The sequence below is a fragment of the Belonocnema kinseyi genome, chromosome 5 (genome assembly GCF_010883055.1).
Source record: "Belonocnema kinseyi isolate 2016_QV_RU_SX_M_011 chromosome 5, B_treatae_v1, whole genome shotgun sequence".
NCBI classification, from domain to species: domain Eukaryota; kingdom Metazoa; phylum Arthropoda; class Insecta; order Hymenoptera; family Cynipidae; genus Belonocnema; species Belonocnema kinseyi.
In genome coordinates this window covers 136,308,276-136,313,799 of record NC_046661.1, presented here as the reverse complement: position 1 = coordinate 136,313,799, position 5,524 = coordinate 136,308,276, and positions in this window count along the sequence as shown.

The window sequence follows — 5,524 nt, the reverse complement described above, 5'->3', positions numbered from 1 at the left end:
GTTTTTAGGGGTGAACTTCAAGGGTAGTTTTCACCCCTTAAATGGGTGAAAAGGGTACCTTCCTCCTCGGGTACCTTCCTTGTCAGTAAAATAAGCCAAATTGTCTTCAAAAATATATCTGCCTAAAGATATTTTACCCCAATGAAGGAAGGGATAGGTTATGAAGCTCTTAACGAAGTTTCAGTTTTAAAGTAGTTGGACAAGAAAGAATGTTTTGGGCAAAATGAAATAAATTATCTTTTTATTATTATTCATGTAATTTGGAAAGAAGGACAAATTTTTCTTCACGAGAAAAAATCAAAACGTATAGAAATATTATGTTTTGAAGTACTTATATATCTAACCGATTATTTTATTCTTCTCGCTCTTCATAATCGTAGGCTAATATTATAATATACACTTGAGTAATTTCTTACTTTCATAAACAATATTCTTTACAACTTTAATGCGTCCAATTTTTGAAAATTAATTTTTCATGATCCGAAATCATTAGAAAATAATTCTAAAGGGCGGAAAAGAACAAGATGTTTTAAAGTACTATAATGATAAACTCATACGTATATCTGACCATATAAAGAAAACAAAAGCATTGCAAAAGACTCTCCAACGTCAGGCTGATCAAGTAAATGCGTGCAAAACTGTCTAACTTATCGGACTTCTCTGTTCTTTCTTACTTTCATGGCTTTGCTTCATTAAGGATGACTAAAAACTTCTAAACGTTCATATTGCCAACGATTTTTTTTTACGATTTTTTGTTTACAGAAATTGTTTTTGGCAATCCACAAATGCATTTTATGCAAAAGTATTGCTAACTTTTTCATTTGTGGGGTAAGTAACCACCCTTAAAGTGATTTCCGTAGATGCGATCCAAAAATCAACTAAAAACTTGATAAAGGTGATATATATTCAACAAAGTAGTAAGTCTAACTGTTGGGAATCAATAGCAAACAAAATTTTTGAAATTAGAGAAACCTCGCTCCAACCTCTAAGATCCACGTCTGTTGATAAACGATATTTGAAATTGGGCAAATCGACTAAAATAGCCAGAAGTTAACAAATTTTTAGGTATATACCATCATGCAAACTTCTCCTTTTCGCTCCTCCAAAGAATACTGGAGGGAAAACATCTCATTCGGATGTCGAAAACCACCCCTAATTAATAAGTTCCAAAAACTCAAGAAAATGTCCGATTCAGTTCGAAGTTAATGCATTTACTATTACTGTTTAGCCTAGGACATTCATAAATAGTATCCCCTAAATAATAGTAGTGGCAGAACATTTCGGTCAAATGCAAAAAACCCACCCATTATAAAATGTAAATTTTCAAAATTCAATAAATCGACAAAAATGGCTGGAAGTTCATACAATCTTAGCTAGTTAACAACCTGAAAATTATTTTTTTGCTTCCCTGAATAATTTAGCTGGCCAAACATCTCGGTCAGTTATCCTATGCCCACTCTTAATGAATCATTTTCAAGAACTGAAGAAAATATCCAATTCAGTTCGAAGTTAATACATTTAAGATTATGTTATAGTCTGGAAAATGTATTAAAAGCATCCCCATAATGATAATAGTGGCAGAATATTTAGGTCGGACACCAAAAATCGACCCCTGATGGTACAAAGTTCTTTTAAGTTCAGAAAATTGACAAAAACAGCCAGAAGTTAATACAATCTTAGCTAGCTATGTCGATTTTGTTCAAATTTGGAATGAAACACAATATTTGGTTAGAATATCATTTAATAAATTTGGTATAAAATTTTTATTGAAATGAATATAAATAAGATGTTTCTGAATAATAATAAAATGTCAATCTAAAAGCTGATTTGATTCCATCCGAATAAAAGTCATTTTTCACGCTAAGTAGTCGGCAGCATAACCGCATGTCAAGAAAGTAAACTTAGCCTGCAATACCCAGACAAAAAATCATTATTTGAAATTTTAGGCACTTTCCGATTCCTGCAGAAGATGTCTGCGAATATTAGTCAACGCATCACCGTTCTCGTCATATTCTACTCCGGTATGCTTTGCTATTCTTAAGCTCAAATACCCTGGAAGCAAGTACAAATGAGCATTAATTCAAATCTCACATGATCTTTTCTTTCTCCAAAACATTTTCCTAACAATATTCAACGTTTTGTAAAGCCAAAATTGACCATTTTTGTAGCCCGCGAAAAACCTTTTCATAAGATCCTATGTTTCTTGACATTACTTCCTCTGTGATAGTTTAAAGGGCATTCTCGGTAAGCATATAAAAGAAAAATTAAGAAAGTGGTTTTCTTCGAAAACGGCTTGACAGATTTTCATGAACAAAATCGAGGTGCTTCATTATAATAAGGGCGTTTATAAAAATATATCATAGCCAGCACTCTTTATGTATTTCCTGTTGGTTTAACTTGTTTATGAGTAATTCCACTTCGCGATCTCCATTTGTTCTTGTTTTTAATTTTTGTATACGCGCCGAATCATTGTGTGATTTTCAATTTTTTCTGTTTTGAATTCTCATACGTGTGCTCATCTACGCTGCAAGCTTTATTTGAATCTTGATCTTAATTCTCTTTATTAAATGTGTTATCTAACTAAGCAATATTCGTTTGTTTTTGGTTATTAATAGTCGTGTATGCGTTACTCCACTCTAAAATTTTTATTCGCCCTTGTTCGTAATTTTCGTATACTTGCCATATCATTTTGTAATTTTAATTTCTTCCTGTTTTGGAGCCTGCCTTGAAATTTGTTCTGCGAAACGTCCTTCAAATGTAAGCTTCGCCCCGCATGTCCCGGAATTTAATGGCAGTGAATGTAAAATAATATAGAAGCGTGGTTTAATTACATTTTAAATGAAGAACAACCAAAAAATTTAATACTATAAATGATTTAAAATGTACAAGTTACTGCTCTCTGTATCCCGAATGTCTTTTTGATTTGAGTCGTTCAAAGATTCAGGACTTCTTTGATTCGCTTGAATAGCTTTAAGAATGATTCGACCAAATTTGTCACATTCTGCATTTTTTAAACTACTTTTTGGCTCAACAATCATGATGTTTTTCTCGACTATATTTCATTCAAGATTGCTAAACTATAAAAATTTAAATGAAACAAAAATATAATAATAATTTTCCGTTTTAATGAACGCCCTGTATTAACCATTTCACTTCTGAAAAACAATATTATATCTTATTATTTCTAAAAAAAGTCTTTTTCCTTGAGGATTGTCGGCTCCCTTGTTTCTCGTTCTAGTCTTATCTCATGCCTAGCTTTGATTTGGGCTTTTATTAACTGTACTCTCAGTTCTGCTTATGAATATGAAGTCAAGACAGAAAGATGTGGTAAATAATGTGAAGATAATTGATTTTGGAAACTCATAAAATTCCAATGAATTGACACATTTGTACTTAAGAAATTTTAATGTTCCGCGAGGCTTAAGGTAAATACGTGCCTAAACCTACGTCCGATATTATAATTTTTTTACAAACTTTTAATCAAGCGCCTGTGAGAGTCAGACATTTCCCCGCAATCGCGGGGCAGTGATAAAGTTTATGAGTAGCTTTCTCATTATCCTTTCCACACAGACGACAGTGGGGATTTTCCTCGAGTGCTATATTATATCTGTGATATCCGAGGTTTCTGTGTCCTATAAACTTTTCTGTTAGGACTTTTACTTAGTTTCTTCTGAGATTGAGTATTTTCTTCTCTCGGTTAGAGTTGATCTTTGAGCTCAAGAGTGTTTCAGCCTGTCCGCAACCGGAGACGCAATTCCACTTCTTTTGATGTTCTTTGGTCAGGTAACTATCAATTTCTTCAGTGACTAACCTAACGCAGGTTTCTGTTGCTAGGTTATTCAGTGTCTCAAAGGACTCCCATACTAATAGCGACGTGGTCGTTGTTCCATTTAGGGCCTTCATATCAGCCGTGCTGACTGAGCAGATACGAATGTTTCTTTTTTCGCCATACTCCTTCTTGTTGACGCACTGGAGCATGTATATAATGATAGATCGTAAAACTGGGAGGTATGAGCTCATAGCGATTGTGAAGTTCATTCTATTCCTTCTACGATATACATCTCGCGATGTCGATTTGTATCCACACTACTGTCAAGAAATTATTATCGTTTACCATATCTATACTCCAGGCCGCCTTCGCAGCCATAACCTTGATGTTGAGATAGGGGGTTCCGAGCCTATTATTGCTCCCAGAGCCATCGTAGGTATCGACTTCAATGTACCAGCGGACAGTTTGACCAGGTGCCTGTTCCATTACAGCTTCTTATACAAAATGACTCCCAGATATTTAGCTTGTTCTTTGATTTTTAGTTGTTTTTGTCTTATTTTTAATGTACTCCTGGTATCCTACTTATACTTTCTCGTGAATACAACCGCGTTTCTCTTACTTGGATTCACTGATAGGCCAGTCTTTGTGCACTACGAATTTACTATCCCCAGTGCTTGCTGCATTACTCCGAAGAGCGCATCGAGATGCTGGCTTTGCACGGTAACCAGTATATCGTTTGCATAGCCTATATCGTGGTGACCGTGACTCGTGAGCAGATGAAGCAGTTCATCCACTACCAAGCACCACAGCAAGGAATGTATTTATTGATAAGTCTTCCTACTGTGTTTAGTATGAAAGATATAAGGCTAAGAAGACTAGCCATAGCCATTATTTTAGCCCAGTTGGGCCACAGGCGGCTTTTTTTCCTCGGAGGAGTCTCTTTTTTTCTTCAAACCTTGTAAAACACAGAAAATTTGCCTTTATCAGGTGAGCCAAGGTATCCTCGTTCCTCAGTTTTTTCAGTACTGCCACGTCTGAGTCTCTCTCTCTGTTTACCCTGCAAAGCTCTTTGTGTTTCCTTTTTCACAAGTGAGTCATAACGATTTAAAGGCTTTCGTGAAAATCTCGACTGCGTTTTCCAGGGTGTCTATGTTTCGGACTCACCATGATACCTCTAAAATTGTAGTCCTGGTTCCATGGAAAACTGATCCCAGTCCGTTCTTCTTAGATTGCTGACCCATAAAGGAATCGCGGATACTATGGATTCCATATCGAACTGTATCTCTGAGTGATCTGAGCGAGTGAGTTTATCTAAGACTCTTCACTTCTTGATGTCATCTCTAAAACTACCGGCACCGAGAATGATGTCAATGGCTCTCTCTCTGACCGAGTTATGAGACGTCGGAGTTTTCCTCGTGTTAAGATTATCTGAATCAGTGATAATTAAGTATTCCAGTAGATCATTACCTCTTGAATAATTGTCCGTCCTGCCCCGCAAAGTGTGATGAGAGTTAGCACCGCACTCCAGCAGAAGAGAAATATTTCACCAGTGCACGTAGCTCAAGTGGTGTGTTCGTATCGCAGTCATATAAAAAGTAGGCCTATGCCATGACTAGCCTTTCTATATCTTTACAGTCCGTGACTGTCACCATCAAGTCTCTCGAATATAGCTTAAGAAGCGAAACAACACTCACTTCCTTCGCCAGTAGGCAAGCCCTTGGATTGCGGTACCTGAAACAATACCCCCCCCCCCCC